This window comes from Anolis carolinensis, chromosome 3, assembly GCF_035594765.1.
Source record: "Anolis carolinensis isolate JA03-04 chromosome 3, rAnoCar3.1.pri, whole genome shotgun sequence".
In the NCBI taxonomy this organism is placed as follows: Eukaryota; Metazoa; Chordata; class Lepidosauria; order Squamata; family Dactyloidae; genus Anolis; species Anolis carolinensis.
In genome coordinates, this window is record NC_085843.1 from 221,439,459 (window position 1) to 221,466,801 (window position 27,343).

Sequence of the window (27,343 nt, forward strand, 5' to 3'; positions counted from 1 at the left end):
TACTTTAAGAAATCATCCAAAGTTTTTTTTTCCCCTAACACAAATGGCTAACTTATCAATTGCAGCAATTTCCAAGAGCTCTATAATCTATTTTTGTTTAGTTGTAAACTATGATTTTTCCAGTTCCAGGCATATCTTGTTGCCATATCATGAATAAATTTAAATTTATTTTTCTTACATTTTTATTTGGATAACCCAAATAAAAAGGCTCCAGTTTAAATTGTGTTCTGATTTGAAAAATATCTTGTATCAACTTTTTATCATTTTGCAGTAACCAGGTTCTTTGTCAGAAGACACTTTCCAATTGAAGCTTGGTAGATATAGGGCAGTGGTTCTCAACCTGTTGGCCGCGGCCCAGAAGTGGACCACGAGAACGAAATTCCGGTCTGCATACCTCCTTGCTCTTTTTTAATTTATTTTGTTCTATTAATTTTATTTCTTCTCCTTTCTGCAGAGCTGACCATTTCATTGGATAGACCATATCAGCTCTAGACTATTAAAAATGGTTTTCTGTGGGTGAGCACTGGAAGCCATAGACTCTGTATCAGAAACGAGAGCTGAAAATCCAATGCAATTTTCTGAATCAGCACCCCAAATAGTCAAACCAAATCTAAAGTTGACCAAAAATGGATTTGTAACCCTTGTGGTGCTAATGTTGGAGAGTAGCCCACAATCAAAGTGGGCCCTGGTCAAAAAAGGGTTGGGAACCACTGATATAGGGCACATCTACACTGACACATTGCTCCAGGGCTATTCTGGTGCATGCCAGATTAGCCAGACAGGCACTCCCTTAACTGCTGCAGAGCCAGGAGGGAGTCTAGATTGCCCAGTGTCGCCAAATGTGGTTCGGTGGCACGGAATGGTCACTCTTACCATTCTGTCCTCAAACTGCATCATGGGTCCTATATGTTAGCGGTCACTTGCAGTGACGTTGGCTGCAGCAACAAGTGATGAGAAGAGGAGCAATGGCTGACAAGTAGGATTCACAGCTGAAGACTATCACAACATGGAAGACAGGAGGGGATGGTAAGTGCCATCTTGTGTCCCTAGGCTGCCTGAATCCATGAAATACATTATGGCACTGAGGACAATTGTAGCCAGTTCCATTCTGGAACCACCTCCGCTGTTTTGACAAAATTTGGGTTGTCCCCCAGATTAGTTAACATGGGACAAGGCCAGGTTAAGGTGGCTTTGTCCCACATTACCCAGATGAGGTTTGTGCAGTTTTGGTCAGCACAGAACTGATATAGGGGCTGAGTGAAAGGGTACCTGGCCATTGGGGTTTCCTGATGTTGAGACCAGGCTGAAGCAGTTTCTATGAACCTGATAGATATTTATAATCAATTGGGGAGAGCCTTCTCTCTGTCCCACCATCCGCTCATGTGCATTTGGCGGGAAAATGGAACAAGGCCTTTTGGGTAGCTGCTCCCAGACTGGAACGCCCTCCCAAGAGAGACCAGGATGGAGAAGGCCATTTCTGCTGGCCTTCTCCAAGCAAATGACCTTCCTCTGCCAGCAGGCATTTGAGGAAGGATAATGGGCACGTTGCCAGGAGGTTGTGAATGGGATTTGAGTGTTTGTGTATTTTAAATGTATTTTAATTGTATTTATTGTGTTTTAACTGTATTTTTGACGTAACTCACATAGTACTTTTTTATAATTCTTGTATTCACTTTGTTTTAAATTGATCAAAGTGTGCAGGTGTTTAGCTGCCTTGAGTCCCCTCAAGGAGAAAGGCAGGGTATAAAAAAGTAAATAAATGAATTAATACTTTAATAGTGGGACTGGCCATTGTGACTTCTTGCTGATGTCACTTGGCTGAGCAGGACTGGGCATTGTAATCTGATGCTGATGAGGCATGGCTGAATGAGAGGGACTTCACACTGGGACTTCATGCTGAAGGAAAGGTACAGGTTATGGTGACCTTTTGTTTGTAAGGTCTGGCTGAAGAGGAGGTACTGTCCATTGGGAACTCTTGCTGATGAGCTCTGGTTGAAGGAGAGGAAATTGACACTGGAACTTCATGCTGGTGAGGACTTGCTGAAGAAAAAATTCTGGCTATTGTGGCCTCTTCTTGGTGAGACATGGATGAAGGAGAGGGTTGGGTCATAATAATAATAATAATAATAATAATAATAATAATAATAATAATAATAATAATAATTTTATTTATCCCCCGCCTCTATCTCCCCCGAAGGGGATTCGGGGCGGCTCACAGATAGTATCAGATAAAAACAGTGACAATAAACAATACATCAGTAAACAAAAACATACACCAATTATAAAATTTAAACATTAACCTATGAAAATAAAAACACACTTAATAAAACACGGAATTAAAAACAGCGAAGTTGAGTAATAGATTAGCTAAAGTGCACTTTGTTAAAGTTGTAAACTCAAGATAACAGATAAAGTGCTACAAATTCATTGGAGGTTGATTTGGGATAGGAAGGACCCTAAGTTAATATCAAGTTAACCAGGAGAAGTGCGACCGATGCAGGAAAGGTCAAGGAACATAATTAATTATGGGGGTGGGCGGTCTTTAACCAAAGGCCTGTGTGAAGAGCCAGGTTTTCAGGCTCTTCCGAAATGCCATCAGTGTGGGGGCTTGCCTGATCTCCCTGGGGAGCGAGTTCCAGAGCCGGGGGGTCACTACAGAGAAGGCCCTCTCTCTCATCTCCACCGACCACACTTGTGACAGTGGTGGGAGCGAGAGGAGGGCCTCCCCCGATGAATGAAGAGATCGTGCAGGTTCGTAGGGGGAGAGATGATCACAAAGGTAGGAGGGTCCCAAACCGTTCAGGGCTTTGTAGGTGATCACCTGCACCTTGAATTGGGTCCGGAAAGTAGAGCTCCTTAGACTGGAGAGTTGACTGCTCCCTGTATCGGGCTCCAGTTAGAAGCAAGGCTGCCGAGCTTTGGACTAGTTGAAGTTTCTGGGCTGTCTTCAAGGGCAGCCCCAAGTAGAGCACATTGCAATAATCCACTCTAGAGGTAACTAAGGCATGGACCACAATGGCCAGATCAGACTTCACGAGGTATGGTCGTAGCTGGCGCACAAGTTTTAATTGTGCAAAGGCCCTCCTGGCCACCACCGACACCTGAGCATCAAGTGTCAGTGATGAGTCCAGGAAGACCTCCAAGCTGCGGACCTGCGCCTTCAGGGGGAGTGCGACCCCGTCAAGCACAGGTTGCCACCCAATACCCCGATCAGACATACGACTGACCTGGAGGACCTCTGTCTTGTCAGGGTTAAGCTTCAGCTTATTCACCCTCATCCAGCCCATTACAGCCGCCAAGCACTGGTCCAGTATCTGAGGGGCTTCCTTGGAGTTTGGTGGAAAAGAGTAGTAGAGTTGGGTGTCATGTGCGTAGAGATGACACCGCACTCCAAAACTCTGGATGACCTCTCCCAGCGGTTTCATGTAGATGTTAAAAAGCATGGGGGACAGAATGGAACCTTGCGGGACCCCATAGGTCAATGGCCAGGGGTCCGAGCAGGTGTCCACCAGCTTCACCAACTGGGAACGGTCCTCCAGGAAGGACTGGAGCCACTACAAAGCAGTACCCCCAAGGCCCATTCTGGAGAGCTGACCTAGAAGGATACCATGGTCAATGGTATCGAAAGCCGCTGAGATGTCCAAGAGAACCAGCAGGGTCACACTCCCCCTGTCCAGTTCCCTACAGAGGTCATCCACCAAGGTGACCAAAGCCATCTCAGTACTATGACCAGGTCTAAAGCCAGACTGAGATGGGTCCAGAAAATTGGTGTCATCCAGGAAACCCTGGAGCTGCGAGGCAACCACCCGCTCCAGGACCTTGCCCAAAAAAGTTAGGTTCAAGATTATGAGCTCTTATTGTTGAGGTCTGGATAAAGAAGCGGGACTGGGCATTGTAATCTGTCACCAGGGCCGGCCGGAGATATTTTTTGATGTAAAGCGGGGGTGCTGAAAAGCGCCCCCGCCACCGGCGCCCTGGCCCCGCCCAGCGTGCCCTGGCCCCGCCTCCCACGCTGCGTGGGAGGCGGGGCCAGGGCGAATAGTGAGGGGGCGGGGCCAGAGTTGGCCCCGCCCCCCGTGCCCTGGCCCCGCCTCCCACGCAGCGTGGGAGGCGGGGCCAGGGCACGCTGGGCGGGGGGGCGGGGCCAGAGTTGGCCCCGCCTCCCACGCTACCCCCGCTCGCCCGTCTGGCCTTTTGTAGCAGGCCAGACTCAGCGGAGGTTTCTCCAGGCCGCGATTGCGGCCTGGAGGAACCTCCGCTGAGTCTGGCCTGCTACAAAAGGCCAGACGGGCGAGCGGGGGTAACGTGGGAGGCGGGGCCAGCTCTGACGCCGCTCCCCCCCCCCCCGCCCAGCGTGCCTTGGCCCTGCCTCCCACGCAACGTGGGAGGCGGGGCCAGGGCACGCTGGGCGGGGGGGGCGGCGTCAGAGCTGGCCCCGCCTCCCACGTTACCCCCGCTCGCCCGTCTGGCCTTGTGTAGCAGGCCAGACTCAGCGGAGGTTCCTCCAGGCCGCAATCGCGGCCTGGAGAAACCTCCGCTGAGTCTGGCCTGCTAGAAAAGGCCAGACGGGCGAGCGGGAGTAGCGTGGGAGGCGGGGCCAGCTCTGACGTCGCTCCCCCCCCCCCGCCCAGCGTGCCTTGGCCCCGCCTCCCACGCTGCGTGGGAGGCAGGGCCAAGGCACGCTGGGCGGGGGGGGGGGAGCGGCGTCAGAGCTGGCCCCGCCTCCCACGCTACTCCCGCTCGCCCGTCTGGCCTTTTCTAGCAGGCCAGACGGGCCAGGGCGCACTGGGCGGGAGGCGGGGCACCGTCAGGGCGGTGCCCCGCCTCCCGCCCAGCCTGACGGCGCCCCCCCGGGCCTGCGCCCGAGGCGGCGGCGTCAGCTGCCGCATGAGTGGGGCCGGCCCTGTCTGTCACTATTGAGACTTGAATGAATGAGAGAGACTTGACACTGGGACTTCTTGCTAAAAGAAAAGGTACTGGCCATTGTTATTATTATTATTATTATTATTATTATTATTATTATTAACTTTTATTCCGCTTTTCTCCCACAAATGGCACTCAAAGCGGCGTATAAGATCAAAAACAAACTACATAGCACAAAAACCCATTATCCCATAACCCAACATAGAAACTCAATACATACATAAACCAAGTTTACATAAATATAAATAAGCTTAAAAAAAAACACATGTAACATTATCATTTAAAATATTTACACCTCAGGCCACTGAGGTTGTCCTAATATATTAAAAACATTAAACTAAATAGTTCATAGCTCCATATATTTGGCCCATATAAGCTTTGATTCTTGTCTGACCGAAGTGGCTCCTATCGTATGTTATCAAGGAAGGCCTGTGTAAAGAAGTGTGTGTTTTTGTTTTGATTTATGGATGACATGTTTGTTTGATTTTGTTTTAGAAGTCATGTTTGGCTATGTTTAAAATGGGTAAGTATTAGAGTTAACAATATGTGGGGGAAGGTAACCAGCTCAGCATTCTGAGGCAGGTTACCATAGCAACGGGGGCGGAGCCAACCGCCGTTTAAAAGGAGGGAATGTTTTAAAACCAGTTTAGTCTGTGATCTGAGAGTCACAGGAGATAGACTGGTCCCAGGTTTAGGGAAACCAGGGAAGTTCAAATCTGAGTCTGTGATTTTTAGTCACAGGGGAAAGACACTGGTTCCAGATTGGGGAAACCAGGAAAGCAGACCTCTAATAGTGCCAGACTAAGCAAGTTGGGTGACTTGTTTAGGGTTATTTGTAGAGGCTGATAAGTAAGGGGAAGTAATCCCAGTAGATCCAAGAGATCCATTAATAATTTTGATTGAAGAGGAGAAAGTATTTTGGAAGTTGGAACACCTCAACATCTATTTGTAACAGTTATTTAAGTGCCTTAAAGAAGTTATTGAACCACTAAGCTCTGTACATTAAATAAACTTGTTTTGTTCTTTAAACCATCTAAGTCTCTGTCACACTCATATTCTAAACTAAGCAACGTTACCATCAAAAGTGAAATAAGTAAAGAAAGATTAAAAAGAATAAATTACCCTCTGCCTGACATCTCCACAATTGGTGGCAGCAGTTATAATAATAATTAATTAAAATCATCATCCAGACATCTTTACATTTTGGTGGCAGTGGTGGGATCAAAAAAAGGATTTCTCCCTGCCTCAGTTCTTCGCATTCTGCTTCCATAAAAGGGTCTTTACTTTGGAGAGAAAGGCTAATAGCAATGGGCCTGAACGTACCTCTTTGGGGAGGGAATTCCAGAGCTATGGGGCCAGCACTGAAATGGCCCTCTCACTCATTCCCACCAACCAAACTTCTGATGGTGGTGGGACCGAGAGAAGGGCCTCTCCTGATGATCTCAAGGCTTGTGTGGGCTGATAGGAGGAGATGCAGTTCCTCAAGTAGGCTGGGCCCGAACTGTTTTGGACTTTATAGGCTAAAGCCAGCACCTTGAAACAAACAGGAAGCCAGTGAAGCTGCTTCAGGAGTGGGGTAGTTCTTGTGCTATATCCCGCTCCTGTCAGCAGTCTGGCAGCTGACCTTTGTACCAGTTGCTGTTTCCAAATGCTCTTCTGGGGCAGCCTCACAGAGAGTGCATAATAGTAGTCTAGTCTGATGTGACTAAGGCATGCACTACCACGGCCATTGTGACCTCTTGTTGGTGAGATCAGGCTGAAGTAGAGGGACTGGCTATTATGACACCTTGTTGGTGATGTCTATCTGAAGGATAGGGATTAGCCTTTGTAACCTCTTTTTGGTGAGGTCTGGATGAAAAAAAGGGCCATTGGGGTCTGCTACTGAGACTTGAATGAACAAGTGGGAATGGCCATTGTAACTTTTTGCTGATGTCACCTGACTGAACAGAAGGTCTAGTCATTGTAATCTGATGAGGCCTGGGTGAATGAAAGGGGCCTGACACTGATACTTTGTGCTAGAGGGCTTGCTGAAGGAAAGGTACTGGCCATTGCCATCTCTTCGTGAAATCTCACTAATGGAGAGGGACTGGGCATATCACCCTTTGTTGTTGAGGTCTGACTGAAGGAGAGGGACTGTCCATTTTGAGCTCTTGTTTGGTTAGGTCTGGCTGAAGGAGTAGGACTGACCACTGTGGCCTCTTCTTGGTGAGATATGGCTGAATGAGAGGAATTATCCAAGTGGATCTCTTGCTGATCAGGCTAGGGTGAGAAAAAGGGATTGTACATTGCAACTTTTTATTGCTGAGGCATACCAGAAAAAGAGAGACTGGACATTGACCACTTTTAGGTGAGGTCTGACTGAAAGAGAGCGACTACCTTTTGTGACCTCTTGCTGACTAGGCCAGGTTGAAATAAAGGCATGGGTATTGTGATCTCTTGTTGGTTGAAGAAGAGGAGCTGGCCATTTTGAGTATTGAGAAGGAGAGGGACTGGGTTTGAATGAATGAAAGCAACTTGAAACTGGGACGTTTTTCTGATGAACCCTTGTAGAAGGAGTAGTGCTAGCCATTGTGAGGTCTTGTTGATGAGATCTGACTGAAGGAGAGGGACTCTATTTTGCCATTTTGCTGATTAGGTCAATCTTAGAAAAGAGGATTGGATACTGCGACCTTTTGTTAGCAATGTCAGCCTGAAAAAGAGGGACTGCTCATTTTGAGCTGTTCTTAGTAAAGTCTGGAGAACAAACTTTACTAAGGAAGAACAGGATCAGTCATTCGGGTTTCCTGCTGATGAGATCTGGTTGAAGAAGTGACATTGGCCATTGTGACTTCTTGGTGATGTTACCTCACTGAAGAGACAAGGCATTGTAATTTGTATATAATGAGGCCTGGCTAAATGAGAAGGATTTGACACTGAGACTTATTACAGGTAAGGTTTTGCTGAAGGAAAAGTACTACCCATTGTGACCTCTTGTTTGTGAGGTGTGGCTGAAGGAAAAGAACTGTCCATTGTAGATTGTTGCTGATGAGACCTGGCTGATCAAAAAGGACTGCCTATTGGGAAGTCTTGCTGATGAGGCCGGTCTGAAGGAGAGGGTTGGCTACTGTGAACTGTTGCTGATGAGGCCTGGTTGAAGGAGAGATACTAGTCTTTGTAATGTATTACTGATGAGGTCTGGCTGAAGAAGAGGCACTGGGCATTGGAACCTATTATTGTTGAGGGCTGGCTGAAGGAAAGGGAATGCCTATTTCAGTGGTTCTCAACCTGTGGGTCCCCAGGTATTTTGGCCTACAATTCCCAGAAACCCCAGCCAGTTTACCAGTAATTAGGATTTCTGGAAGTTGAAGGCCAAAATATCTGGGGACCCACAAGTTGAGAACCACTGACCTATTTTGACCCCTTGCTGATCAGGTCAGACTGGGAAATACAGATTGGACCTCTTGTTGGTGTGGGTCTGGCTGAAAGAGAGGGTCTGACCATTGAGCAGTCTTGGTGATGAGTGTGACTGGCCATTGTGATGTATTACTGATGAGGTCTGGCTGAAGGAGAGGGACTAGCCATTATGACTTCTTGTTGGTAAGGTCTCACTGAAGGAAAGGGATTGGGTATTGTAACCTATTGTTGTTGAATTCTGGCTGAAGGAGAGGGACTGCCCATTTTGACCCCTTGTCGATTAGATCATGTTGAAAAACACGGGTTGGACATTGTAATCTGTTGTAGTTGATGTCTGGCTTTTCAAAAATCGTGTTAGAAGTGACTTGAGAACATACTGCAAGTCGCTTCTGGTGTGAGAGATTTGGCTGTCTACAGAGACATTGCCCAGGGGACACCCGGATGTGTTAGCTGGAAGGCTTCTCTCATGTCCCTGAAAGCTAGAGCTGATAGATGGGAGCTCACCCCATCTTGTGGATTTGAACCGGCAACCTTCAGGTCAGCAACCCAACCTTCAGGTCAGCAGTTCAGCTGGCACGAGGGTTTAACCCATTGTGCCACCACTGAAAGAAAGGGATTGGCCATTTTGAGCTCTTCTTGGTGAGATCTGAATAAAAAAGAGGGACTGGACACTGGGGTCTCCTGCTGATAAGTGAACATAGAATAATGCAATAATAACTGGAACAGCTCAGATTATGATATTGGACCGTATGGTTTTTAATTAATTGGTTTTAATATTTGATATGTTTAACGGTGGGTTAAACATATTTATTTGCTGAATGCTATGTTTGTATGGCATCAAATTGTTGCCTATATATATGTGAGCTGCTCTAAGTCTCCTTCGGGGTGAGATGGGCTGGGTATAAATATGTCAAATAAATAAATGCAACCAGACTGAAAAATTGGGATTGGTTTTTGTGACTTCTTGCTGCTATCACCTAGCTGCTGCATGATGCATCACATTGTTGACTCATGTTCAACTTGTGATGTGCTAAGACTCAGATATCTTGCACATATACTATTGTCGAGCCAAACGTACCCATCCTGTATCTGTGAATTTTATTTTTACTTCCTAAGTGTAGAATCCTACGCTCCTTGTTGAAATTCATTTTGTTAGTTTTGGCCCTGATCTCTAATCTGTTAAAGTCATTTTGGATTCTGATCATGTCTTCTGGGGTTTTAGCTATCCCTCCCAATCTGATGTCATCTGCAACTTGATAAACTTTCATCCAAATCATCAATTGTTGGATTATCTAAGCAATTATGCATGCATTTTCAATGTGGGATGGTTTATGTAGTTAGTTTTGTTTGTTGCTTAGTAACCTGAAGCCCAAGCTGCATTCCAAAGTTGATGGCACCATTTGAAGGGTTGCGCATGTGAAGTGAAAAAGGGAATATCCTTTCTGGGGACACACAGGAACTGATGTACACCTTTAGAATTTGGGGCATAAAAAGGGGAGACTCACTTCCTGCTCTCTCTTTGCTCTTCCTGTTTTCTTGATCCTGCCATGCCATGCTGATGTTACTCTTTGTTAAGAGATATGTAGTATCCCGAACTGTATTCTTTTGGAACTAAGATGTTTTTACCTGTATGACCATAATCATACAAGATTGAGAGTAAACATATTTTTACTATTTTACTTTTGATGTCTCTGATGCTTATTTTATGCGCATGACTCTTTAAAGGGAAAGGGAGGCTGGCTATTTTGCTTTTTCTCACCTCTGCTCACATAAACCCCTAGTCTTCTGCATTTTTGCTACTCTGCACCAATATCTAACCATATTGGTATCATAATCCTAACAGGTTATGAATATATTCCTAATAGGTTATGGACTCCAGGCAAAAAGGGGATATATTTTTAAAAGAGTAATTTTAAGAGGTGATATTTTGTTTTGACTCTTTGTTTCACGAGGAAGTAAAGACAGCTCACATATTGAAAAGGCATTTAGTACTTCTTTGTTTCTGGCCAAACCTTGGAGATTGCCTAAAGGCTAAGCTTTTGTGTTGCATATCACCTGGCTGCATGGTAGCCATTTGAATGTTTACAGGCCTTGCCAGCCACGAGGCTTGATTTTTAAAAGGACACATTTTTCCCTCCTCCTTTTCTTCTGTGCATGTGCTTATCAGAGAATAATTTTGATTTTCCTTTTGGCTATTTTCATTTTAAGCCAATATTTTGAGGTTTTGAGATTTTGATTTTGATCTTTCTCCTTTTGGAATTCCTATATTTTGATTGAAGATTATGGTTTTGGAATTTTGTTATAAAGATGGATGATAGAGAAAGGTTGCATTTGTTGGGAGAAGATTTGAACAGCCATAATTTTCATTATTGGCATGATAAAGTATTGATACTCCTAGAGTATGAGAGAGTGTTGGATTGTATTCAGAGACCATGTCCAAAAACTAATGAGCAAGCTATTTCAGATTGGAAAGTGAAGGATGCAAAAGCCAGATATTTGATCACTTCTACTCTGAAAACTAAGCAAATGATGTATGTAAGAGATTGTGAGACTGCTAAAGATATGCTTGAAGCACTCAAACACACATTTGATCATATTTCTAAGCTGGCTGCAATTGGATTGTTGAAGAGACTTATGAAAACAGAGCTTAATGATAAGAAAGAGTGTGATAAACATTTAGAGAATTTTACAGAAATGCTTGATAAGTTAAAGATGTCTGGTTTTAACATTGAAGATTTTCATATGGTTGGACTTTTGATATGCTCTTTAGGAAGGACCTTCGAGCCATATATGTCTGCCATTGAATCAAATCCAGATATAACTTTTAATTTGGCTGTTGCGAGGTTCAGAGACTTCTGTGATGACCAGCATAGAAGTTCAGCTGTAGATCGAATGCATCAAGTTACATGGTGTCTAGTAGCCACACTCATAGGGGCGGAGCTTCAAGCCCAAAGGGGAGGACATGTTTTAATTGTGGCAAATTTGGTCACATTGCAAGGTTTTGTCACCTAACAACGAAAGATGCCACACCATCTGGTGGCAATAAGCAAGTAAAGCAGGAAAACAAAGTTTTTACAAACACGTCTGCTGGAAACAGGCAGGCACACAGAGGTTTAATGGCTGCTCATTCTATTTTAACAGTTAATGAGAACAAAGATAAAGATGATGTTTGAATTGTTGATTCAAGTTGTACACAGCATAGCTCAAATAACTCTGAGAATTTTTTTGAACTGAATCAAGGAGTTAAAGGTGATTTGCAAGTAGCTAATGGAGATTTATTGAAAATAAAAGGCTCTGGAAAGTGTATTGTGAAATGTAGTTTGAATGAGGTTACTGTAACAGAGATTTCAGATGGTCTTTACATTGATTCACTTCAATGCAACATGCTAAGTGTTAGTTCCATGGACACGAAGGGATTTGCAATCCATTTTGAGAATGGTCAATGTGATATTACAAAAGAAGGTGTTTTATATGAAAAGGCTTTTGAAAAGAATGGAATGTATGAATTGTGTGTTTCATCTGAGCAAGTCAACATGGTTAAGACACATGTTGATGGAAAGAATCTTGAAATTTGGCATAGATGTTTTGGTCATAGAGATGCAAATGCAAGTCTGCAGTTGCAGAAGGACAATTTGGCTACGAACCTTGAGATAAGAAATACAGTTTGTGATAAATGTGTAGTCTGTGTTCAACAGAAAGCAGTGAGTCCCTCTTTTCCAGTCAACACACAAAGGAGATTTATTAAGATTCTAGATTTAATTCACAGCGACATTTGTGGACCTTTTAAGATTTCTTATGGAGGAAATTGTTATACAGTTAATTTCTTAGATGATTTTTTGAGGTTTTGTGTTTCTTATATTTTGAAAGATAAATCTGAAGCTCAAGACATGTTGCAGAGATATGTTGCTATGGTGAAAACTAAGTTTGGATGCACACCAAAAGCTATTCAAACTGATTGTGATAGTGAGTACACTTCACACCACACACAAAGATTCCTGGAAGATAATGGAATTCAGCATATTAAGAGTGTTCCTTATACTCCTCAGCAAAATGGAGTGGCTGAAAGGAAACTTAGGTCTCTAGTTGAGAATGCAAGGTGTATGTTTAAAGATGTAAATCTTCCAGATTGCCTTTGGGGCGAAGCTTTTGTCACTGCTACCTTTCTTCAGAATCATCTACCAATGAAAGGTGCTACCAAAACTCCTTTTGAGTTGTGGACTGGTAATGTGCCAAGTATGAAACACATCAAAAAGTTTGGAAGTATAGCATATGCTTACATTCCCAAGCAGAAAAAGGCACAAGTTGGACTGTAGATCTGAACAAACTATTTTAATTGGTTATGCACCTGCAAATAAAGGTTATAGAGTCATGAACTTAATGACTGGTGAAGTATCTACACGACAATTAGTGCATTTTGATGAATGGAGCAAAGTCAATCTAAAAGGGACTGTGCTAGATTTTTCAGATGAAGAAGAGACTACTTTACATCTTATAGAGTCCATTGATGATGTACCAACAATTTCTTCAATTGATACACTGGAAATGCCATAGGAGTTCATCCAGAGAGGCAAGGAACGCATCACAGACGCTACAGGCAGTATACAAACAGAAGGGCCAGAAGATGATGCTGGTGAGTTGGGTCCTGGAGTAGATGGATCTGCGGAGGTAGGCTGTCTTCCAGAACAAATTCACAGGTATTCATAGCGTCCTAACAGAGGTGTACCACCCTCGAGATTGTCTTACCTTGCAGAGTCAACATTATTCAGTGAACCATCTACAATAGAGGAAATTGAGATGCTACCTGCCACAGAAGCTCAACAGTGGAGGAAAGCAGCACAAGAAGAGATTGATGCTCTATACAAGAATTGAACTTGGACACTAACTGAACTTCCACCTGGTAAGAAGCTTTCATCGAAATCATCAATAAAGATGTTGAACAGCAGTGGGCCCAGGACAGAAGCCTGTGGCACTCCACTAGGCACTTCTTTCCAGGATGGAGATGCAGTGGTGAGTACCCTTTGGGTTTGGTTGCTCAACCTATTACAAAGTCACTTAATAGTAGTATTGTCTAGCCCACATTTTACTAGTTGTAAAAGAGAGTGGAGGCTTAGCACTACCTGACCCTAGTGATTACTATGAAGCGGTAAGCTTCGTTTGGCTAAAGGAGTGGATTAGATTAGAAAATCGAGCATTACTCAACCTAGAGGGATATAACCTAAGATTTGGTTAACATGAATATTTATGGTACGGGAAAGATAGAGTCAATAAAGTTTTCCAGAGACATCCCATAAGGGCAAGTCTATTAGCAATTTGGAAAAGATTTAAGGTGGGGATGGAACAAAAAAAAAAAAACAGTTACAGATACAACCCGTCAAAGCAATGTTAAATCCAATTTTTAATGAGGAAACAAGAACCTATAGGGAGTACTTAAACAAAGAAAAAGAGCATTGGGGACTAAAAGGAAGAGAAGAGTTACCACCAATTATGTGATCTATATATATAAAAGAGTGATGGAATCAGGGCACTGGCCAAAACAACAAAACTACAGGCCCCCCAACCTCGAAATTTGACAACACAACCCATCATCCACGGCTCTAGGTTGATACAACAAAAACAAAAGAAAAATAAAGTCCTAATTAGAGGGAGAGCAATAATTGTTTTTATCCAATTGCTGCCAGTTAGAGGGCTAAGCTCCGCCCAACCACCACTACCTCAACAATTTCTCACCAACACCATCAGACAACACCACAGCAACGCGTGGCCGGGCACAGCTAGTATATTTTAAAAAGATAATAAAGTAAGGTTTGCTAAAAGAAAATTGGAATTGGAGAATATTTTAGAGAGGAGAAACAAGGGATTAATTCCCAGATTATATAGGTACATATTAGACTACAACCTAGAAGACAATCGAATAAAAACAATAATGATTTTGTAGGCTAAATATTTTGGGGAAAATGTTGATTTAGATAATTGGGAATATCTATAAGAAAGAGGATTTAAATTCTCAATAGCAAGATCTATTAGAGAGAACATGTATAAAATGTTTTATTGAAGCTATGTAACACCTGAGATAATAGCTAAAATAGACAAATCTCACTGGGGGAGGGGGTGGAGATGTAAAGTACAGAAAGGTACATTTTTTCATGCCTGGTAGACCTGTAAGTTGGTACAAACTTTTTGGGGAAAAGTGATTAAGGAAATAAATAATATGATCACTAAAAGGGTTAGGAAAAATCCAGAGATGTGCCTCTTGGGACTATTTGGTGAAAAACCTAGTAAAGAAAATGTAGAAATCTGTCAATACAGTTTTGTTGCAGTGAGAATATTAATAATAAAATCTTGGAAAGGAGAAATAGAGCTATTGCTAAAGGACTGGAGAGAAAAATTATTAGAGTATATCCAAATGGCCAAGCTATCCAATGCTATACGTGAAAGAAGCAATGAAGATTTTGTCAAGAAATGTAGCCTTGCATTTGGATATCTAGAAAAGAAGACAAAAATAGATTTCAAAGTAGTCACAAGGAGAATTTATTAATGTAGGATAAGGGTAGGTTTTTTTTTTTGAGACACTAGTTTCACACTGGGTGGTGCCAGAAGTCAGGGGTGGTGGTTCACTGGTTAGGGGAAGGAGAGTTACTGGTTATTGTCATCTAATGTTGGTGAGGTATAAATGAAGGAGGGGACTGACCATTGTGACATCTTGTTGATCGGGTCAGGCTGAAATAAAGGAATTTATTTCACTGAGAGCTCTTGTTGGTTATGTCTGGATGAAGAAGAGTATTGGGCATTGTAATCTGTTGCTGATGAGGCTTAATGAATGAGAAGGACTTAATAATTTTTTTCTGGTGATACTTGCCAAAGGAGAGGAACTGGCCATTGTGAGGTCTTATTGGTGATGTTTGGATGAGATTGTGTCTGGCTACTGGGGTTTCCTGTTGTTGAGACTTGTGTGAAAAAGTCACCAGCATTGTGACTTCTTGCTGAACTCACCTAACTGAACAGGACTGGGCATTGTCATCCGATGCGATGGTGCCTGGCTGAATAAGAGAGACTTGATACTGGGACTTCATGCTGTTGGGGCCTTGCTGAAGGAAAGATACTGGCCATTGTGACCTCTTGTTAGTGAGGTTGTCTGAAGAAGAAGGCCTGTTCATTGGGAACTATGGCTGATCAGACTTGGCTGATCAAGAGTGACTGCCGATGGAGAAATCTTGCCAATGAAGCTTGGTTGAAGAAGAGGGACTACCCATTGTGAACTGTTACATATGAGGCCTGATAGTGACATTGTGACTTTTTGTTTGTGATGTCTGTCTGAAAGAGAGGACCTGGCCATTTTAAATTCTTGTTGGTGAGGTCTGGATGAAGAAGTGGGACTAGTCATTGGGCTCTCCTGCGGATGAATCCTAGCTGAATCGGTGGGAATGGCCATTGGAAACTCTATACATCACGATGAAGAGGACTGGAAGTCAACAAGATATATATAAATACATATAAATATGTTTTACTCACCATATTTTTTCTTTTTAATTTTTTTTTCTTTTTAAATTTTTTGTTATGTTTTCTTTTTATTTCTTTCCCTCTCTTCCCTTTCCTCCTAACCTTCCCCATTTTCCCCATATTTTTTTATTCTAATGAAAACCTCTAATAAAATTACATTTTAAAAATAAAGAGACATCATTCTGACCACTTGTTGGTGAGGTCTGTTTGAAAAAGAGGGACTGGCCATTGTGAGGTCTTGTTGGTGAGGTCTGGATGAGAGAAAGACTGACCATTGGGGTCTCCCGCTGAAAACGTTCGACTGGTCACTGATGTCACCTGGCTGAACAGTCCTGATGCTGATGAGGCTTGGCTGAAAGAAAGGTACTTGCTATTGTAACCTCTTGTGGGTAAGGTAGGGCTGAAGAAGAGGAACTGTCCATTGGGAACTCTTGCTGATCAGATCTGGCTGATCAAGAGGGACTGTCCATTGAGAAGTCTTGCTGAGGAGGCCAGGCTGAAAAAAAGGGACTCGCCATTGCAAACTGTTGCTGAAGGAGAGGGACTGAGCATTGTGACCTCTTCAGCAGACCTAAACCCTTCAACAGACCTTTGTCACACAACCAGCTGTATTTAGTCATATGAAGAGGGAGCTTTAATGGCCAGATGTGGCATCTAGTCAGCCATCTGGCTGCTTCCAATATGCTCAGTGGATTTTTGCCAGGTTAGTTTATGCGGACAGAACTCGTCCATCAGACTGGAACCAGGATTCATAGTTATATAGACACGGCCACAAATTCTTATTTTGACTGCATGCACAATAGCTTTGGTGAGAGGGAGACTGACAAGGAGGTCCTGGAAGTCAAAGATCTTTCTCTTCAGGACAAAATTTGACTACCAGTATTAAAAAACTCTAAAATCAGAACAGTAAATAAATAGTAAGACTCAAAAAGCAGGGGAATTCCAGACAAGAATCAATCAGGGCCAGCTAACACCTCCTAACAAAGGATTCCCCAGGCAGCTACCAGCCAGGCCTTGAAACTGCGGGCCATTAAAAAGCTAATCAAGGTGGCAAATTGCAACATTCACACGTACCTCAAGCAGACAAGAGTTATTTCTCCCACCCTGGATATTCCACAGATTTATAAACCTCACTTGCTTAGTTTCGAACAGACCCCTCAACCTCTGAGGATGCCTGCAATAGATGTGGGCGAAACGTCAGGAGAGAATGCTTCTGGAACATGACCATAAGCCTGGAAAACTCACAACAAGCTAGTTTTCCCTCTTTCTTAACAAGGTGTAGTTTTCCTCCTGTATCTGAGGGTCTGTGTCAAAGCCTTAATTTATATTTTGTCATGAGGGCTTGGAAGTTTCCTCTCCAACTCCCCTTCTTGTTGAACTGATGGAGCCTGTTTCACTGCTAAAAGGGAACTCAGCTGCCATAAATCTTTTTAATCTTTTGAGGAGGATGAAACTGGGGGCAGAATTACTTAGAGCGTTGTTGGGAAACAGACAGATCCTGCATGGATTTAATTTTGTGGCAATTAAAGCTATGGGTGAGGCTTGAGTTCCATTTTAGAGAGTAGATGGAACTTGCATGCTCACCTTTCTCTGTGTGGGAAGGGTTGGGTAAAGGTAAAGGTTTTCTCCTGACTTTAAGTCTATTTTGGGGGTTGGTGCTCATCTCCATTTTTAAACCAAAGAGCTGGCGTTGTCCGTAGTTGTAGCCAAGGTCGGCATGACTGCATGGAACACCGTTACCTTCCCACCAGAATGGTACCTATTGATCTACTCACATTTGCATGTTTTCAAACTGCTAGGTTGGCAGAAGCTGGGACTAATAGTGGGAGTTCACCCTGCTCCTCAAATTCAAACCACCAACCTTTCGGTCAGCAAGTTCAGTGGTTTAACCCACTGAGCCACCGGAGGTTAGCCCAGTGTAAATCTGCCCTCAGAGCAGCCCCATATTTGGATGTTGTCCAGGTGGCCTAGGATCTCAACTGTCCTGCTGGGCTATTAGCAACACCACTGTAACCACTGTTGATGCTTCTAGCTGGCTGTTGAGCTGTTTCAGAATATGATACTTGTGTGATCAACAAGAAGGAGGGGAATGATGAGCACAGGCAAGAGTGATGGCAATAGCAGGCCTGTAGCGGGGGGGGGGGGGGGTTAGGGGTTCAACCCCCCCCCCCCCAAATTTTTCACGTTAAAAAATAACCTGGTTTACTCATGAATTTTAACTGGTTAACCAAATCCCCATGCTAAGTCTATGAGACACAAAACATTAAGAGTCCCTCCAGGCACTATCTCAAGCAGATATTGACATGTCTGTAGCCGGGGGAGGGGGTGCTAGGGATTCAACTTCCCCCCAAATTTTCAAAAACCCTCCTGAATTTTTTTTCTGGCTATGGCCCTGGGCAATAGTGCCCCATCTGGACGCTGATCAGACTGAATCAGACCAAGCCTAGCTAGAGACTGTCTGAAGACCTGGGATACCCTGCAGTTTAACAAAAATTCCAAAAAAAATCTCCCAAATTTTCCAAAAGCAAGGCAAACTCAAGAGTATAGCTGAAAAATCTGGGATACTCACTGGAATCCACTGTGGTGACTCTATTTTTTTTTTGTCCGAGTGTAGACAAACCTCATATTGGAGATCTTGAGGGTTAAGACTTTGAGAAATATAGCAAGCTCAGAGGCTGTTATTTTTAGTTCACTGCCTGGTTGCAGAAGATCTACACAGTGACCTGTGCCGTGATTGTTTTCCCTGGTCTCCCATCCTAGATTTTTTCCTCCAGCAGGTGGGCAAGGAGGTCATTTATTGGATAGCAGGTGGGTCATCCAGCGGTTGTATCTCTTCTTTACACTGTGCTCTTTTGCTTTTGTATGAGATAAAATTGTTATCTTTGTTTATCTCCAATAAGCATATTGTGTCCCTCCCCCCATTCCTCACTTCTGTTCAACTCTATGAGTAAATTATAGCACCACAAAAAGTATAGATTTTCCTTTGACTTGTTTCCAGTAATGCACAATTGAACTAATAACAATGTAAAAAATATATGAGCGTATGGTGAAAATGTTCTTGCTCTGTTAAAAGGAAACTAGCACCTAAAAAGGGGATGTGGCAAAGAGGAAACAGGAAATATCTAATATGGTTAACTGTGAGAAGTCATTAAGGCACCAAATCTAGCAGTTTGAAAGCATTCAATGCGTGTAGATTAATAGGTATTGCCTCGGTGGGAAGATAAAAGGGCGCTCTATGCAGACCTGCTGGCAACACAATCGGAGATGTCTACAGAAAACAGGCTCCTCGGCATGGAAAAATGGAACAAGAGCACCTTCCCATGTCCGGAGTTGAGCATCGCATCCAGATGCCGGAGATGGAAGGGGAAGGCCTTTACCTTCGTCTGTGTATTGCATGTCGTTGTTCATGGTGTAAAAGGCATTGAATGTTTGCCTTATATGTGTATACTATAAATGCTCTGAGTCCCTCCAGGGAGATAAAGCGGAATATAAATAAAATGTATTATTATTATTATTATTATTATTATTATTATTACTATCTATATATAAAAATGTAATGTCCATTTTTAGGATGTACATAACTAAAAAACCACTGGACGAAATGACACCAAATTTGGCCACAATAACCTATCCAATGTGTGACCATCACTCAAAAAGAAAACAAAAACAAAAAAACGCCGGCAAGGACTTAAAACCCCCCCAAAAGCAAGAAGACGTTACAGCACATGTGCAAAAACTACTTTCCTGCACCCGCTCCCTCCTGCGCAAGGGAAAAAACACCAACCATCAGTTGTGAGAGAGCTGGCCATCCCTGCTACAGGAGCCAGGCGTTGTGTGAGGCCTAACCATGGAGTCAGTAGCGACTTGGGGAAGTGCAAGCTGCTTCTGGTGTGACAGAACTCTTTTCTGCTTGAGGCAAGTGTGAATCTTGCGAGTGGCCAGCTTGAATAGCACTGAATAGCCTTGCAGCTTCAAAGCCTGGCTGCTTCTTACCCAGGGGGATCCTTTGTTGGTCCGCTTGAATAGCATTGAATAGCCTTGCAGATTCAAAGCCTGGCTGCTTCCTGCCTAGGGGGATCCTTTGTTGGCAAGTTTGAATAGCACTGAATAGCATTACAGCTTCAAAGCCTGGTTGCTTCCTACCTAGGGGAATCCTTTGTTGGGAGGTGTTACCAGACCCAGATTGTTCCGTGTCTGGAATTCCATACCACCAGACTACGACACAGCAACACGTGGCCAGGCACAGCTAGTTTATATACAAATTGTTTTCCAAAACCATAATATGGCACATCACTCTTTCCTGTCAAAGCAGTCTAGGACACCTTCCCTACAAATTGCTGCACCTATGCTTCATGAAAATACATTACTCGCTAGAAAAGACAATAATGCTTGGTGAGATAGAAGGCATTACAAAAAGCGGAAGAGCACGTTACAGATGGATAGACTCAATCAAGGAAGCTGTGGCTCCAAATCTGCAAGACCTGAACAGGGCTGTTTATGATAGGCTGACTTGGAAGTCTTTCATTCATTGGGTCACTGTAAGTTGAAGTCAGTGTGATAGCAGTTAGCAACAACATTTCTGAAACTTTTCAGGGTTGTTAATTAGGCCACCCTTGTGCTTATCTGTTACTTTTAAAACAATGAGTCACAAGGAAATTTGAAGTTATCATTTTATATCTCCACATGGAAATGATGCTCTTGCACACAAAAGAGTCCCTACAATCTGAGACTTGGCACCCTTGATTTCATCAGAAGGGGCAGTTATGCCTGCAAAGGTCTTCCAATTGTATAGAGAAATAAAAAAAATGTTTACCAATTCCATTTTTTAAAAACCTAAAGATGCACAGAATTTTTGCTTCCTCACATATTGCAATTTATCAAATGTTATCGTCTCCAACTGTAAAGGATTAGCATGCCTGCAAACAGCACCCAAGGAGAAGTTTGACTTTGACAAGAAGTAGAAGTTAATGGGAGGCATAAGTCTCATTAGCTATTTGAAATTTAAACTTGTTGGATACCCTGGCATAATATCAACGAGAGCCCTTAGACAGAAAAACTGATGAAATATTCGGAAGTAATACTGAAGATGACACGAGAGATGTGACAAATGTTTGCACACTATCCCTTCCATATGCACTAACTCAGATTGACTGTTGAGTTAGTCGCACCTTGTCAATCTTTCGCAAAGAGCTAAAAACGTCGATATACCACTGTGCTTTTGATTAGATGGTTCCCTAGAAAAGCTTAACACCAGCTATGACCTAAAATCTTGTCCTTATTTTTTATTACTCTTTCCTACCCAGAGTTATAGTGCTCTACTTTGTATGCTCTTTATTTCTAATTTTTCCCATCTGATATCTGCACTTTATCCAGCAGCCCTGTGCTCATAATTGGATGCACTAGCCTGCCCACCTGAGCCCAGAAACTGTTTACTATTTCAGGTTCATTGGTTGTTATTGATGACTGTTTTACATTGTGTCACGTTATTGCTTTTTATATTGTTTTATGGTGATGTTTATGAATTTTAATGTGTTACATTTTAACTATGTTGTTGGGACTCTCCCCATGTAAGCCGCCCCGAGTCCCTTCTGTCATAGTATGCATATACTATATGTGTGTTAACTGGAAAATCAAATGCATGAAGTTGATTGGCTGAGTTTGCAAGGACCTGGGGAATTGGTTTTGTAACTGTTGGTATCCTGCTGCTGGAGGACGAGTTTGAACAGCTCTCTCTCTCTCTCTCTCTCTCTCTCTCTCTCTCTCTCTCTCTCTCTGTGTCTACAGAGTACTGGCTAGAAAGATGATGGCTCTGTATTCAGAGAGGCCTGACTGAGGCCTTATGTGTTGCTGATCTTCACTGAAGCAGATTTATGGACTAAGAAAGGATTGCCTATAACTGCTGATTTCTGTAAGCAATCAGATGGACTATTGTAAATATCATTGTTCTCTTGGATTTAGTAAAAATTCCTGTGTTATTTGTTCTTCAAAGCTGAGTGGTGCATCATTCTGCAGGATGTGTCTGGGCTTATGGGCACATGTAAGAGCTTCCATCTACCATCCACAAGCCCCAACACCTTCAGGGAGATGGAGGCGGGATACAAAAATAAAATTATTATATTATTATTAACCCAACCACCTTGGTATCATCTTAATGTTGACTTTCTGATGCCTTCTTTAAAGCAGTTGGTACATTCAGACATGCTGTTTCATTTGTGGCACTGTGAGTCATTATTAAGGCCTTAGTATTATATTAACCCTCTCCCTTCTCAGGCTGGATCTACACCGCCATATAAAATCCAGATTATCTGCTTTGAACTGGATTATATGGCACTGTAGACTCATATAATACAGTTCAAATATGATAATGTGGATTATCTGCTTTGACAATCTGGATTCTATGTCAGTGTAGATCCAGGCTCAGTCTTGTCTTTCTCTTCTGATTTCTCTCTCTGTTCATCCTCTCATCTCCAGCCAGGTTTTCCCTCCCGCATTGAAAGGTCGTGATTTACGTGATTTACGAATGAAGACTTTACTTAATTGTTTCATTAGTTAGTTAGGATTTAGTTTTCCCATTCATATACAAATGCAAAGTCATTAGTAAACTTTTAAATTTGTAACCTATAACTGCCAACCTACATTGTTTCTTTTCAGAGTCAACAAGGGAACTCAGGAAAACAACATTAAAAAAACGAGGCATGCATTTTCTAATACTTTGCCAACAAAGCCTAATTCCTAACCATTTTTAGTTTTCATTTTTCCTCCAAATGGGATTACACTCTGAGAAACACAATTTTCCTATCACAAATAGGCTACAACATGGGAAATATCAACAATCTTTAGCTCAACTGATTATAAATATTACGTTTATAATCAATCAATTTCTTCCATAAAAAGGGCTGTCTCATAATTGTCAAATGAGGATTATCTCAGTCTATATGATTATGGACTTCATCACAAGAAGATGGAGAAAACAAGGGAAAGCAGGGGGAAGGGTGGAGTTTCATGGGGTTCTGTCTTTAAAGGAGATGATGCATTTACTCACTCCCACCACACTGATTGCCTCCTCCAGCTTCTAACTCAACCATCCACTTAATTCACACCACAAGGGCAGGCAATGACTTCTCCCATTCCAAGGATTGTTGTTGTTTATTTGTTCATTCACTTCCGACTCTTCGTGACCTCATGGACCAGTCCACACCAGAGCTCCCTGTTGGCCCCCAGTTCCCTCAACGTCAAGCAAATCACTTCAAGGATACTATCCATCCATCTTGCCCTTGGTCGGCCCCTCTTCCTTTTTCCTTCTATTTTCCCCAGCATCATTCTCTTCTCCAAGTTTCCTGTCTTCTCATGATGTGGCCAAAGTACTTCAGCTTTCCTCTAGTATCCTTCCCTCCAGTGAGCAATCAGGCATTATTTCCTGGAGTATGGACTGGTTGGGTCTTCTTGCCATCCAACCACTCTCAGGATTTTCCTCCAGCACCACAGTTCAAAAGCATCTATCTTTCTTTGTTCAGGCTTCCTTGTGGTCCAGCTCATCCATAGCTTACTGCAGGGAATATGATTGCTTTAACTATGCGGACCTTCCTTGCCAGTGTGATGTCTCTACACTTCACTATTTTATCGAGGTTAGTCATTGCTCTCCTTCCAAGAAGTAAACGTCTTCTGATTTCCTGGCTTCATTCTGTGTCTGAAGTAATTTTTGCGACTAGAAATATAAAGTCTGTCACTGCCTCCACGTTTTCTCCCTCTATTTGCCAGTTATCAATCAGTCTGGTTGCTATAATCTTGTTTTTAAAAAAATATTTAACTGCAACCCAGCTTTTGCACTTTCTTCTTTCACCTTGGTTATAAGTCTCCTCAGCTCCTCCTCACTTTCAGCCATCAGTGGTATCATTTGCATATCTGAGTTAACGTTAATGTTTCTTCCAGCAATTTTAACTCCAGCCTTAGATTCCAAGGATACCAACACACTTTTAAAAATAGGCATCCTTTAAGGAAGTCCTGCCTTCAAAGCCCTTCGACTGAAGCAGATTTATTTAAGGTATTTTTCTTCAGGTGGCACTTTCCATGGAGTCATTTGCACTAAAGACCCTTCCACGGAAACACAACCACCTTTCTTAAAATTGTATTTTCCCTGGAATCCTTTGCCTTCAAGGCCCTTCCACTCAAGTAGATTTAAGACATTTTTCTTCAGGTAGCACTTTCCATGGGGTCATTTGCACTCAAGACCCTTCGACTGAAACAGAAGCACCTGCCTTTCCTTGGGAGTATTTGCATTGATACACATTGTCCCTCCAGGATGTGTATTTTTTTTTTAAATCACCCCGTACCATAGGAAGTTATTTCAAATTAATCCTTATTTTTCCAGAGCCTTTGCATTGGCAATTCATCTTTCCCCAAGCCTCCACATTGGCAATCTGGGGAAACAGGCATTTCAGCTTCTCCCACACACAGCATCATCATCTTATTTACAAGCGGGCAACAAAAGCGAGTAATGGATTAACATCACATGGGGAAATTGACCATTTTAACAGTCTCTATGCAGAAAATTGAAAAAGAAGTCAATTGTAATCGACTTAGGAACTGTGGGAAAAACCCACACTTTAGTAATGATGAATACCTGAAACCCACAGTTGAAGCTTGTGTCATGTGATGGGCTCCATACATTGCTGATTCTTAAATGTGTAGAAACACTGATTTTATTGTGTGTGATGAAGTCCTGTGTGGACTGAACTGTAACCAATAAGATGCCATATACCAAGCCAATCATAGGGGGCACATCCTCTTTCATCCTCTTTATAGGTAATCTGCACTTTGAATTGGATCTGGAAACTTGTCGGGAGCCAATGGAGCTGCTTAGTAGGAGGGGCATGGTATGTTCTCTAAAGCTTGTCCCAGTTAGTAATCTGGCTGCCGACCTTTGCACTAACTGCAGTTTCTGAGTCGTCTCCAAAGGCAGCCCCACATAGAGTGCATTACAGTAGTCCATTCTGGATGTAACTAAGGCTTGGACCACTGTGGCCAAGACAGGCTTTTTGTGGTACACTTGCACCTGGCACACAAGTTTTAATTGTGCGAAGGCCCTCCCGGCCACCGCTGACACCTGAGCTTCAAGCGTCAGCAATGAATCCCAAAGGACCCCCAGATTGCGGACTTGTGTCCTCAGGGGGAGTGTGACCCCATCCAGCACAGGTTGCCACCCTATACCCTGATTGGCCTTGCGACTGACCAGGAGGACCTCTGTCTTGTCTGGATTAAGTCTCAGCTTGTTGAAAAGATTGAGTGGGAAAGCCCTGCACCCAATACACTTTCTGGAACTAGTATTGATTTCTGAAAGTAAACTGGAAGGATATAAAGTTGGACTTCTACTTTTGATGGGGTTAGATGCACAAGATCGCCACTGAAGTGACCCCCCCCCCCCCGCCACAGTTATCTTAAGCCAGCTAAACATGCATGCTACAGACTTTGTGCCTCCAAAAATGTCCTTAAGTGCCATCACCCTTAATTGGGAGAAAGAAAAGAAGGATAATGACAAGGAAGGAGACATTAGCAGCAGCTGTGGGCCTTGCCCTCTTCTCTCTCCAGGATGGGATGGATGGGGTCAGAGGGAGAAGGGCAAGGGCAGTTAGAAGAGGGTGCAGCAGCTGTTCTTAAAGTGGCAGCCTCAGTGGTCTGGGATTAATAGGTGTTTTAAGTGTGGCAGGCTAGTGGTTTCATCCAAACACATAACAGGTCTAACCCTGTTGAAAGCAGTTGAGATGGGATATGTTCAGGATGGCATAGTTGGCCAGCTGCCTATGGAATAGGGGTCCTGGTCCTATAGTCTAAGAAAAGAAAGTTTCCAAGCTCTGTTCATTAATGAGAGACAATGTGATCAGGCCTGTCTTGCACAACAAAAATATCCTGGGAAGGATATGAGTTAGTTGGAAAAGTTGGCTGATCCATTTTCTCCTTTCCCCAAAGTCATGAAGAAGGCATTCGCTAAGTGTCAATAGAAAGCAGCAGCAGCATTCTGGGACACAGGCTAAAGGTTTTATTCATACTGAAAGAAACATGTAAGGATATAATTTTGGGAGTTGGCTACAACTTTGGAGATCTAATGTGGGAGATTTGTGTGTTGAAAGATTTAAATTGTATTTTGACCAAAGTTTGGAAAGTTTTTTTTTTAAAAAAAGACCCCAATTCTTAGAAAGCTCAGCCAGCTTTTTATGTTATCTATGATAGAACCTGCATATTTATAAAGAAACTCAAATTTTACAGAATGGTCACTTTTTTACAGAATTGTCACATTTTAAGAAAAAAAATCCAAAATAATGATGCATGCATAGAGACATTTCATTGCCCGGAGAACGGGAGAAACGGCAGAAATGGTTTTTACTGTCTGAAGGGTGCTCTGTTCTCATATTAATCACAGAAAACAAACTAATAAAATATTAACACAGTGAATTTTCTTATTTTTCATTAGCTCCACCTCCTGCTTCACTTTCCTTTCCGTGTTCTCTTCACCATCACTGATCTGTCTGGACCTGTTCCCTCTGTAAAGCCTCTCTCTTTCTTTGCTATCTTCTCTGTCCTTGTTTTTCTTCTTTTTCTCTATTTCTTGGTCCCTACAGTCTATTTATATCCCTCAGTAACCCCTTTTTTCCCTTTCCCTCTGGCCTATACATATAATAACGTATCTGCCAATATTTCACATATAAAAACTTGGATACATGTCTGAATGTTGCCAGGAAGGCAGAAGGTTTTAATGAAAAATACATAGGAGCAATGAAAGAAAATTGCTTTTGCTTGCATCTACTGGGAAAGGCATGATTCTATGCCCTCCTCTGCCCCTTGCTAACTGAGTAAATTGTACTTTGATTTCAATTTGTAGTCATTAAAAAAAGCTAAAGAAAAACAAGAGAAGAAAGAAAGAGAGACATTTTAAAAGCAACGAGAAATGGGCTAACAAATGATTAATCAGGATTGTCTCTTCTAAATTGGAACATTTGGAGGAAATGCAATAAGAAAGGCATTACAACATGCATTAAAATTCAGCTCAAATGACAGAAATCTGACTAAAAATGTTTTTTCCCTTGTTGGCAGATACTTTTCAAATGGGAAAAAGCAGCATACAATGATGTCTTCAGCTAGCAATATTTATTAAAACCTTTTGGAATATGGAACAGCGCCTGACTTACAAGAAACATAACAGCTTAACTGACTAGGTCCAGAATTGCCTGAGCCTTTCAGGAAGCAACACAATTGAGGCATCCGCCGCAAATGGAAAGCATGTCTTGTTCACAACTCATATTTATGCCCTCTGAAGATTTTGCTGTTTTGTCTCTTCACTATCGAGAGTTTGGAAATAATGAAGCTCAATTGAAGTTACCACCCCAAACTAGCTCCTATTTGATAATTTTGGTGAAGAAAGTTACCTTTTAAAAACAATGCAATAAGAACATGGCCATAGAGCCTGAAAAACTCACAGCGACCTAGTGATTCCAGCCATGAAAGCCTTTGATAATACAGTGCAATAAGAGCAAAGTTA

General features: G+C 42.7%; 1 long non-coding RNA gene across 4 annotated transcripts; it reads left to right on the forward strand.

The window, feature by feature from the left end:
- The first annotated feature begins 1,838 nt into the window (after positions 1 to 1,838).
- Positions 1,839 to 27,343, forward strand: LOC134297761 (uncharacterized). Of its 4 annotated transcripts, XR_010004631.1 has the most exons (5): positions 1,839 to 2,029; positions 12,773 to 16,516; positions 21,598 to 21,721; positions 24,616 to 24,686; positions 26,899 to 27,343. It is a non-coding gene; the product is annotated as an uncharacterized LOC134297761 (long non-coding RNA). The 4 variants fall into 4 exon arrangements; XR_010004629.1 differs by lacking the exon at positions 24,616 to 24,686; XR_010004632.1 differs by lacking the exons at positions 12,773 to 16,516; positions 24,616 to 24,686 and having other exon boundaries at positions 1,839 to 2,077.